Genomic DNA, 12,687 nt, shown 5'->3' with positions numbered 1-12,687 from the left:
ACTCATGGAAATTAATTGTAAATATGGTTGGAGTTTTGTAAGGTCATAAAGAAGAAGAAAAATTACATCCTTGAGAAGTATTAAAGATTTCATCCTTAAATTTGGAAGTATTGCAAGCATCTTCGAGTATTATCAACACATGTTTTTTGAAGTATTTTTAGTATCTCTTTGTTTATAATTTGTCATGAGTTTGTAAGGGTGTTGTGTCCTTTCAGTAAGTGGTTTTAGAGCGTACATTGAGTTTGTGGAAGTGGAGTGTCATTCATCACTAGTATCATAACATGTGTGGAATATTTAGAAGGGGAGTACCCTTCATTAACCTTTATATACCATTTCTTGCATGTGCTAGCTTCTGATATTTATCACCCTCTAGATATACAACAAGTTGACTTATCATTACCACCATATAGTTGAACATACAATACTAGACTTCAAATGTTGTTTCTTGCATATTTCATGTTTCCATAAACCAGACACATTCCATGCACACATCAAGTTGGCAATCATGCCAACAATGAATAATTCTCTCCCCATACACATATACCACTTCTCTTCATTAGGTACAAAACTGGACCAACTCTACCAACTCTTCATTATGTTGACATCAATGACAGTAATGAACATACCTTTTTAATATATTAATCCTTTCCAATATGATATTCCTTCCATGAGTTATATTATTTAATGAGTACCTCATCAAACTTAGCTTTTTGGACCTATCTTTTCCTTTAATTTGTTCCTTCAATCCTCCCTAAGTTGCAAATAAGGGTTTGTTGGTGTGAACAAGAAAATTGATCTAACAAGTGTATGTGTGAGATATCTAGCATCTGATATTCACATAGAAGATTCTACAACTCTTTTATGAGTATTGTAACATGAAATAATATATTTTATTAAGAAAATTCCTTCACACAAAAACTCCTTCATGAGTATTGTAACAAGAAATAATATATTTTATTAAGAAAATTCTTTCATACAAATTTCCTTGAATGGATAGATCAAATATGAATTGAGGTGTATATATATCACAAAATTGAAATCAAATATTATTGAAAATTGGGAGTAAAAGTATGAATTGAAGTGTATATATATATCAACTTTTATTTATATATTACAAAATTAAAATCAAATATCAAATATTATTGAAAATTGGGGGTAAAAGGTGGGGGTTGGAGGATGGGCAGGCTAGGAGGATGAGTGGGAGAGAGGAGCAAGCGGCGTGTAGTCCTTCCATTGTAAGGAGCGGGAGGTAATCGTTGCTCTGTGAAACTAGCCTCACGCGGTCCCCTCCGCCTTACGTTGCCAGACAGAACGCATCCCTCCTTTGAAGGATGGCCTGACATCAAACTCTCTACTTGGAGCAGGGCACGCCACAATCGTATGCCACGCATCTCTCCCTCCTTCTGACCAAATCCCACCTGGTCCTCCACCTTGTGCGTCCCAACTCGGGTTACAAGCCCACGCTACTGAGCTCGACATCCACGGAGCTCAAACTCTCCAGTTTTAAATCAATGATTAATTAGTTTTCTGCTACGTGTGGGACAAATATATGTTTCCCACTCAGGCCATCGCAGTTGCTGCGTATTCTGCACAATAATTAAATTGCAATGTTCCCATTTCAAAAAACCACGATTCACATAAACGCGAACAGATTGCTCTTCTGCTTTCACAGAGAGTTTCGTATAAGATAAATCCTCACAAAGAGGATGTTAGTAAAGTTTGAAGCGTGTGGTAGAATCGTACAAGGACGGATGTCAATGGTAATCAAAAGGGAACTGTCGGTAAAGGGGATGTTGAAAGGATAAATGCAGCTAAATTTGTGTTAAATGTGTATTTAAGGAGGTTACTGATGTCCGTAATACCAATCTAAGCACATTAAAGGAAAACAAATGTCATGATATTTACTACTTGAGCTCTCCCCTAAACAACAGTACAAAACCTTAACTTTCTTAAGAAAAGCTTCCTACTTCCTACCTCTCTAGAGTGTTTTATATGAATTTCATAGAATGAAATGAAATGAACTGTGATCTTCTTTTGTTTAAAGTCTTATAGACGCGCTTACTAAATAAAAAAGTTAAAGTCTGGAGATGAATCATCAATAAATCTTCTCTAAACCTTCATACAGGGAAAATATAGAACTATAGTTCAAAGGGCAATGGAGTTTCCCCTCATAGCCCTTAGAGGATTTCTTATTGGCTGGCCTGCAACAACTGTAACCAGGGTGCATTTCATAAAGAGTACTAGGAAGAAGAATAAGTCGGTCAAGATAATGTAGTTGACCATATTGATGTCGTTGAATGGGTTGAAGATGAAAACCATAAAGATGTGCCAAAAAAGTCTATATCTTGATGAAAGTATGATTTGTATCTTGTGGAACATTCAAAGTTCAAGCCGGTCCACTTTTTCAAATATTTTCACCAATTTGACAATCCCACATCAAGAAATGCTTATTTGAATTGTACCAACGATGAAGCAAAGAATGAGGGTCTAAAAATGAAATCAGCTTGCTTGATATTTGTTTTCTAAATCAATGTTTGGGAACTTCAAGTGATGACTTCCACTAGGACAATAGTGTCTACATCAATCTTCTATTTCTGGATGAATGTTTTTCTCTAGGCAAACCTAAGGAAGCTAATATGCAAAGATAATTTTTGAAATTTATATTTAGCATACGTTTCTTTGCACCACAAATTGTATCGAGGTTGTCTAATTTGTGGATTTGTTTCTTCTTATTCAAACCTAGTCCTCTCAACCTTTAAATAGCTTTATGTGACCATTTTTGAGTCCCTTGCAATAGGTATACCTACCTCAAGTATATATCTCGAGTAGAAGTTTTTGTCATGTGTTCCATTTTTTCCTTGCCTGTAATTTCTCCAATTAGTCCCTCTTATTGTCTCTCCTTTATGACTCTTTTACAAATTGATACCACACTAATGATCTTGTTGAGACTCTAGATTCATGCTACATCCTTTATAGCCAGTGTCCCAACTTATAGCCAATTATTGGCCCAATTTTTGACTAACCAAAGTTTAAGCTTTGATATTCGACTCATTATCTAGCTAGCTGAATGTGTGAATATTGTAACAATAATTTGAAATTGGTCACATGTACTTGTAGTCAAAAGTTACACCTATTTCCCCACTTGTCGTGTTCTCAAATTCAATATACAAAATGTTGTTTAAGCCTTTACAAGGTTGTGAAACAAAATCTTGATTTTCCATAGATTACAATTTAAAACTATGATAAAAGTTACCAAATGAACCCAAAGTAACAAATGAAGAAAAAATGAAGGGTTTCAAAATTTGGTGTATGTTGTTAAATCATTCCAAATTATTGATGGAAAGGGAAATTTATGCCTTATGGATACTCAATAGTAATAATAATCAATTTACTTTGCACATTTCTCCAAGTAGTCCAAATAGCCAATGTAATTTGAATGTGCTTGATTACTATTGGCAAAGTTATGAAGAGCATTTAAAATACTGGCATTCTCAAGCAACTACTCCATTGAAAATTTTAACAAGTTTCACAAATTTCCAGCAATAGCAAAGCTCAAACATGTTGAAGTTGTTTGTAATGTTGTAAAGAATAATAACTCTTCACAACGAAGTATTGTATATAATAGTTTTAAAACCAACTAATGTTTTCTTATTAGCTTTTCACAATTTATCTCTTAAATATGGCATCTATTCAATAACATCTCTCATTTTGACCAAAAATAATTACTTTTTTATGGTTTTGATATTATACAAATAATCATTTGGTAAATTACAGTATTGCCCCATTTTTCATCTATACTCAATTTCTCTTGGAAGTAAGGTGTTCTTTTCAATTAGATGTTAACCTACTCATCACATCAATTGTGTATTTAAGAACCATAGGAGGAGACCAATTTTTTTCATTTTTAACTCATTATATTTTGTGCTTAGATTTGATCTCGTGAAAGAAGTTAAGATGAATTACAAGTTATTGTCAACCCAACTACATCCTTTGAGATTAATTCTATACATATATGAGAGAGAAACAATATCAAAATCTATAAGCACATATAAAGCTTACAACAAATATTTACGAAGCAAATTTGAACCATTAGTTATCTAAATTTATATTCCTTCTTGTACTACAAAAGTATACAAAAACCCAAAACCAAATTAAATTGTGCAAGCTACATTGTTTGTAGAAATTCTAGAAACATACGTAGTTCATTCTTACTCAAGTGTACAAAATCTAAAAACCATATATTGTCCCTTCTCATTTCATGCTACAAATTATAAAAACAAAAAAAATTATTCTTTTGGTGTGCATCATATAAGACATTGTTTGAGATCAAGGCTTCAAACAATTTACTTATATTAAATTGTATAGTCATTTGTTTGGTATATAAGACAATGAAATATTTATGTGGAATGATCAAGTGAGATACATGCCAAGTGAAGGTAGATGAATATCCAACCAACATTTGTAGTGAGATGTGTCATTTCTTGTGTGACTTGTTGTGGTCTCACAACACACGCCCCATTCCTTACTAGGAATGGGGACCCCCTACTTTTTTCTAACTCTCGAACTCACACTTTAAGAGTTGAGGGAAAAGATGTTAGGAGTCAAAAAGTTAAAAAACACAAAAAAATTAAAAAATTAGAAGAAGAAAAAATGCGCGCGCGCATGGGAGGTGCGCATAGGTTCGCATGTGAGTGGGGGGTTATAAAACCCCCCCTCCCCACATTTTTTTCTAACTCCATTTTCATTTTTCCATCGGCGAACTAAGCGCCCCAGTAAGCTTCATATGCGTGCAACGCCCATGGCGTGCACCAGCACGGTGCCCTTGCGACGTGCTTGTGCAATGCCCGTGCGGTGCTCGCGCGGCGCCCTCATGGTGCGTGCCTATGCAACGCCTTTACGGAACACTTGTACGACGCTTGCACGGTGCCCTTACATCGTGCTTGCATGGTGCCTGTGTGGTGCCCACACAATGGCGCCGCATGGTGCGTCCACATGGAAGCACCCACACAACGCTTGTTTGGTGTGCCCGTGCTACGCTCGCTTGGCGCCTGTTTGGTGCGCCCTTTTTTGCATTAAGCGTTTATAATTCAATTTTTTGGTGTTTTCAACCATTTAGGATTTCTTGGTTTTGTTCATGTTTGTATTAGGGTTTGAACTAATTGTTTTTTCTTTGTCTCCAGACTAATGTTTGTTTTTATGCAGATGAAAAGGCATCGTCAACTTTTTGGGGTCATAACTTTTGACCTATAGCTCAAAAATCAAAATCGTTTACACCGTTGGAAAGAAGAATTGAAAATCTAATTTTAGTCCCTAAAATAGGAAGCCTTCAGTTGCCCATATTTAGGACCGATGAAAGTTTCAACTTGAAATCTTTAGCAGAAGATCTCTTAAAAAGCCATTTTAAAATGCTTAGAAAATCTTGTGAAAAAGTTTCAAACATTTGATCATTTTTGGATAAGGCAGTTGGAGAGAAGAAAAGATCAAAGATACAGACGTTGGACACACAAACTAGAATAGGTTCCTCATCTTATGCTATTATTAATGACAAGATTCAGCACGGGTGCCTTGGAATTCCAGGACAAAAGAAGCCTTGTTAGAATTGGATACCAAACTTGGGGATTTTGCTGACACGTGAATTGAGGTAGACAATTACAGATAGAAGGTCAAGGATAAATATGAGGCTTTAGATCTTTCAAATGCAGCTAAAATTATTGAGATGATAGACAAATTCAAGGGTAAATATCCAAACATAGCTTTGGGATGATGAAGAACAAAACCTAGATGCCAGAATTTTATTTTTGGCACTAAGTAAAATTTTGCATTTTTGGACCTTCGAGGTGTGCAGGTGTACATTTTCATACAGTTACATAGGTCCGCAGGTACACAAATCCACAGCTCTGCAATTTAGAGGTGCACTGACAATTAACTGTTTGTTCTAATAATAGCACTTTCCATGCATTGAGAACACATTCTAATGGCAGTTTAACTTTGACACGTGCCTAGTGAAGGACTAGCTTCTAATTTTGGCACCTCCAGACACTCCTACTTTGACTAAAGGCTTCCTCCTACTTTCTCTCTCATATTTTCTTTGTTTTTTGACATGTAAAGGGGTCATGCATCCAATAAATGAATAAAATATGGATGGAGTCCCTCTAAGCACCAGATTAATTGTTAGTCTATATATATTTAGTTTGTTTTATTAGTTAAAGGCATTTTATTGCATGAAGAATATCTCTCACTCTTAACACAATTTGAGGAGACGATTTCTTATAAATACCCCATTGTAAAATGTAACAAGGGTCGTCATTATTATGCAATAAAATTATGCTTTTAGTGCTCGCATTTGGAGTGTAGTGATTCTTGCTTGAATGTGTCATTGTTTTTTGAATTTTGTTCATGAGATTGTGATTGAGCCAAAGGTTTATTGCATTGTTTCTAGTTGTGCGATCTTTTAGTTCTAGTGTTTGTTATAGATTTATGAATTTCACTGACGTAACAAGCTTGAGAGGAGATCATCAAATTGTGTCTGCATAGCCTTTTGTCTCACATGAGCACACTGTCCTCAAAGTTCCTAGAAACCTAAACAACTGCTAAGCTGTCCCACACCAAGTCATAATAAGAGATAGCCTGTTGACATAAATCTTAGAGGGTAATCAAAATTCCTAATTATGAAATTGACTACTTAAACATAGAGCGTTTCCATATGAATCATTAAGTAATGCACCATCTCCTGAAATGAGAGATACAAGTACATTAAAGCACTGGAGATACCCTTCATAACTGACCAACTTATTACTAATACATAGCATGTGATTATTTATAAGAATTAGTGTCCTAAAAAATAGGGTAGCCTAAAAACTATAAATATTATAAAAACACCTATAGCACACCTATACCAAAATAATTGCAATAGACTTAAACTCAATAGACTCTTAGCACTTATGAGGATTAGACTAAGCACTCAAATACCTAGACTAAATATTAAAAATTAGAATCATCTGGCCCTGCATTTGCTAATGAATCTGCCTTGCTATTACCTTCTCTGTAGATATGGCATATCCTTGTGTCTTCAAACTTATCGATCAAATGGACTACTTCTTCTAATTTCAAATTAAGAATCCAATTAGGAGTTGATCTCTTCCTAATTTCATTTAAAACTATTTGAGAGTCACCTTTAATAATAATTTTAGGAATACCTAACTGAAGACAAATTTTAAGACCTTCTTCCAGAGCACTAAACTCATCCATACTATTAGATGTAGGAATGATCAAAATTGCTTTTTTAGCTAACCACTTACCAGCATCATTATTGATGATACATCTGATACCTGCTATTCCTATGTTACCTGTAGTAGCTCCATCAAAATTAAGCTTTGCCCAACCCTTCAAGGGGGGAGACCATTTATAGTTACTTCTTGCCTCTTTATTTTTATTAAAATAGAACAGCGAAGGATTGATCAGTTTGGGCCACGTCTTTTTTATTTGACCACCCCATAATGAGAAGGAGTCTTCTTCAAAGTGAGCTTTCCTAGGGTAAAAATTAATTGTCTCCATAATACTTGCCTCGATTTTCAGAATCAACTCTTTCAATTTCCATTTAGTATCACAAAAAATCCTTCTACTTCTTTCTTTCCAAATCTCCAACAAGAGAATAGACGGGCTAATGTTCCAAAGTTTGCTATAAATGCCCTTACAAATGTGAGTTGGCCACCCAATAAGAAAATCCTTAAGATTTTTGTGGAAAGGAGAGAGCCAACTAAATTTATGAATAAGCCACACCCAACACCTGCGCGCATAAGGACATTTGTAGAGGAGATGATTAGCATTTTCACATTCTTCCTTACAAATAATACATCTTGATGGCCTTGCCAAAACAATTCTACTTAGTCTATCAATAGTTAGAATCCTATCTTGAAAAGCTAACCATAAGAAGAAACCAACTTTTGACAAACAAGCAGAGCCCCAACACAGATTAAGGGAAATTTCCACTTCCTCCCATCTTTTGGACTTAATTAGAGCTTTATAACCATCTTTAACACTGCATTTACCATTATTTGAAGCTGCCTAGATCAATTTATCCTTCCTATCTGTCTGCTTGACTCTTATGCATGAAATAATATTTTTATAAGCTAGAGCCTTCTCAAGATCCAAGTCTACACCTTCTGCTGATTTCTAGGTCCAAAACGATTGATTGTTTGTGATGGACTTAATTTTGTAATCACTAACTTTCCTTCCCTAGCAAGCAGAGAGTTTTTCTTTGAGACTGATAGGGATAAGACATAAGTTTAACAGTGGGTGTCCATCCCATGAGTCTTCCCAAAAAAGAGCATCTTCACCCTTTCTGATGTCCCAAGTAAGAAATTTACTTACAAGGTGATGACACTTAACCATAAAATTCCAACTTTCTAATCCCTTGGGAAGGGACTTCATTCTAAAAATTGAGCTAGGATCTTCTATGGAGAGATACTTATTATATAAGATCTTGGCCCATTTTTGCTCTCTTTCTAACTAAAGACACTAGATAAGTTTAGCCCCTAAAGCTTCATTTTGCCATAGGAGATTCTTGATGCCTAACCCCCCAAACTCCTTTGGTTTACAAATATTATCCCATTTGATGAGGGCCAATTTTTTGGATTCCTCACAATCATTCCAAAGGAAGTTTCTAAGCTTAACTTTGAATTTGTGAAGGATGTGTCTGACTGAATATTCCAAGATTTACTTTTCGAAGAAATATTCAAACTAACCTGATGACTAACTTTCTTTTGACATGAATAGTTATTAGTCTTTTTTTTCTTTACCTTTGTCATATCTGAAACATATCTTATATTGTGATCCTCAAATTCATGATAAAAAAATGGCAAGTAGACATAAGAATGTGAAAAGAGTGAATTGGGTAAAATGTGTGAATTTCATCAGACCCTATCCAAAAAGACCTTCCAAGCGATATCCATATGGATAGGCACAGTCATCCAGATAGCATTCCTATGGATTGTGAAGCCCTAAAGCTTAGAACAGGATGGAGGATTCGGGTTATACGGGCAAATTAGCAATCAATACTTCTAATTTCTTTGCCCCATTGAAAGATCTTCAGATTGAAAGGAATGAAAATACAACTCGATGTTCTGGCTGGGATGCATCTACTAAAGATAGGGGCATTGCTCCAACCAGAGTGTACTTTGTATCAAAAATGCGCATATAAGATTGAAATCAAAATTAAAATCAAGTATCAAATATGATTGAAAATTGGGGGTAAAAGGTGGGGGTTCGAGGATGGGCAGGCCAGGAGGATGATTGGGAGAGAGAAGCAAGCGGCGTGTAGTCCTTCCACTATAGGGAGCAGGAGGTAATTGTTGCTCTGTCAAACTAGCCTCATGCGGTCCCCTCCGCCTTACGCTGCCAAACAGAATGCACCCCTCCTTCGAAGGATGGCCTGACAACAACTCTCTACTTGGAGCAGGGCATGCCACAATTGTATGCCACGCATCTCTCCCTCCTTCCGGCTAAATCCCGCCTGGTCCTCCACCTTGTGTGTCCCCACTCGGGTTACAAGCCCATGCTACCGAGCTCAACATCCAATGAGCTCAAACTCTCCACTTTTAAATCAGTGCTTAATTAGTTTTTTGCTACATGTGGGACAAATATACGTCTCCCACTCAGGCCATCGCAGCTGCTGCATCTTCTGCACAACAATTAAATTGCAACATTCCCATTTCTAAAAACCATGATTCACATAAATGCAAAAAGATCTGCTCTTCTGCTTTCACGGACAGTTCTGTATAAGATAAATCCTCACAAAGAGGAGAAATAGAGCTAAATGTTAGTAAAGTTTGAAGCGTGTGGTAGAATCGTACAAGGATGGATGCCAATGGTAATAAAAAGGGAACTGTCGATAAAGGGGATGTTGAAAGGATAAATGCAGCTAAATTTGTGTTAAATGTGTATTTAAGAAGGTTACTACTACCCATAATATCAATCTAAGCACATTAAAGGAAAACAAATGTCATGATATTTACTACTTGAGCTCTCCCCTAAACAACAGTACAAAACCTTAACTTTCTTAAGCAAAGATTCTTACTTCCTACCTCTCTAGAGTGTTTTATATGAATTTCATAGAATGAAATGAAATGAATTGTGATCTTCTTTTGTCTAAAGTCTTATAGACGTGCTTACTAAATAAAAAAGTTAAAGTATGCTAATTAACATACGGAGATGAATCATCAATAAATCTTCTCTAAACCTTCATACAGGCAAAATATAGAACTATAGTTCAAAGGGAAATGGAGTTTCCCCTCATAGCCCTCAGAGGATTTCTTACTGGCTAGCTTGCAACAACTGTAACTAGGGTGCATTTCATAAAGAGTACCAGGAAGAAGAATAAGTCGGTCAAGATAATGTAGTTGACCATATTGATGTCATTGAATGGGTTTAAGATGAAAACCATAAAGATGTGCCAAAAAAGTCTCTATCTTGATGGAAGTATGATTTGTATCTTGTGGAGCATTCAAAGTTCAAGCCGGTCCACTTTTTCAAATATTTGACCAATTAGACAATCCCACATCAAGAAATGCTTCTGTGAATTGTATCGACGATGAAGCAAAGAATGAGGGTCTAAAAATGAAATCAGCTTGCTTGATATTTTTTTTCTAAATCAATGTTTGGGAACTTCAAGTGATGACTTCCACTAGGACAATAGTGTCTACATGAATCTTCTATTTCTAGATGAATGTTTTTCTCTAGGCAAACCTAAGGAAGCTAATATGCAAAGACAATTTTTGAAATTTATATTTAGCATACGTTTCTTTGCACCACAAATTGTATTGAGGTTGTCTAATTTGTGGATTTGTTTCTTCTTATTCAAACCTAGTCCTCTCAACCTTTAAATAGCTTTCTGTGACCATTTTTGAGTCCCTTGCAATAGGTATACCTACCTCATGTATATAACTCGGGTAGAAGTTTTTGTCATTGTTCCATTTTTTCCTTGCCTGTAATTTCTCCAATTAGTCCCTCTTGTTGTCTCTCCTTTATGAGTCTTTTACACATCGATACCACACTAATGATCTTGTTGAGACTCTAGATTTGTGCTACATCCTTTATAGCCAATGTCCCCACTTATAGCCAATTATTGGCCCAATTTTTGACTAACCAAAATTTAAGCTTTGACTAATCATCATTTAATATTATTAGTATGAATGCCTTTATTTCTCTATTGGAAGCTTTAGCGCATTAATGGAATATCATGTGTTAGTAACTGGAACAATCGCATCTACATCTCCACTACAACCAAAATTATAATTTAACACTAATTAGATTTTGTAACTATATTTTTATCGTTAAACACATACGTACATACATGCATACATACATACGTACATATATATGATAGAAATCGTTACAACATAAAAATTTCTATGTTAGTAGACTCTTAAAAGTCCATATTTATATACTTACAATAGAAGTTAGAGGTGACCAAATGGGGTCTAGATGGGATTGACAAAGTGGGGCATATATATTATAGGGATTTATCTCTCCATCGATAGATTCTATTATAGACACAAATGTGATGCTGCTAGTTGTATATTTAAATTTCTTAGAGACAAATAGAATGAATGATGATTATAGACATACTTGACTAAATATTAAAATAAAATTTGTGCTACCACTTCAAGATATTAACCATTTTCTTAGAAACAAGATTATTTGTGCCACCACTATTAATAATGGCATTGCATACTTCACCATTATATTTGTACCTAGTGCTAAACAAATTCTTCCTTTGTTGAGGTTCATTCTCATCATTTGGCAAGGCTCTTCTGGTAACCAAGACTTCTCCTCTTTCAATATATTTAGAATGCAATGATTTGGCCCATCTTCATCTACATGTACAACTTTTGTATTACCCTCATGTCTTCTGTTGGTTCCTCCTTGATGTTGAGGACCCTCATTAGCTCTATTTTCTTCTCCATGATGGAAACAAGTCCCACAAGAACCTCTTCTTCCTAGCCCATGACCTCTTCATCGTCCTCTCTAATCCTTGTTATTTTGATGCTGGAAATAGTTAAAACTATTTTCCCTCTAATTATGATTTCTGCTAGCCTCATCACTCTTTTTTAATCTTGATTTTGGCCTTCATAAGACCATTTGTTGGATCTTCCACCATGACCTCTTCCACCCTATTTTGTTTGAAACTTCTTCTTTAAACCCATAAGGTAATGGAAAACTTTCTCCTTGTCATACATGATCAATCCAGTATGCCTCTAATCTTTGGACTATTGGCATACATGAGTTATTATTTGTCCAAAAGTGATATGTTATTGTGCTAGGTAAAAGGCATGCTTGTTCTTGCAACAACTATAGATTGTATGGATGCATTGTTGCTTTTAGCTCTTGTACAATTTTTGTGTTTTTGGAGATGTCAATATTGAAGACACCAACAATATAGATTGGGCTTTGTATAGTAATAGTTGTCATTAATTTATTTTATTATTGTTATGGTGTTTGTGAGAGAAACAATTGGTCTTGCATAGATATTGTAAACAAAGGTTGCTTGGTTGTCTAGGGGGAATGACATTAGAATGGCTTCAACTTTTTGGTAGTCAAAGTTGTTGTAGTAAATACTTGGATTGTTTGTTGAACATAAGTCATTATTTCATGGAATTGATATGTTGCAAAACATCTGTATCCTAGCAA

At 35.3% G+C, this 12,687-nt stretch overlaps 2 non-coding genes across 2 annotated transcripts; both read right to left on the bottom strand.

The window, feature by feature from the left end:
* Positions 1-1,158: 1,158 nt before the first annotated feature.
* LOC149539717 (signal recognition particle RNA) lies at positions 1,159-1,477 on the bottom strand. Its single transcript, XR_016356624.1, has one exon.
* A 7,775-nt stretch (positions 1,478-9,252) lies between these two features.
* LOC149539716 (signal recognition particle RNA) lies at positions 9,253-9,570 on the bottom strand. Its single transcript, XR_016356625.1, has one exon.
* Between the last annotated feature and the right edge of the window lie 3,117 nt (positions 9,571-12,687).

The sequence above is a fragment of the Cupressus sempervirens genome, chromosome 9 (assembly GCF_028749045.1).
Source record: "Cupressus sempervirens isolate cs-2001-9-10 chromosome 9, ASM2874904v1, whole genome shotgun sequence".
NCBI classification, from domain to species: domain Eukaryota; kingdom Viridiplantae; phylum Streptophyta; class Pinopsida; order Cupressales; family Cupressaceae; genus Cupressus; species Cupressus sempervirens.
The sequence above is the reverse complement of the archived record's forward strand: the minus strand, read 5'-3'. Positions and strand labels throughout refer to the sequence as shown.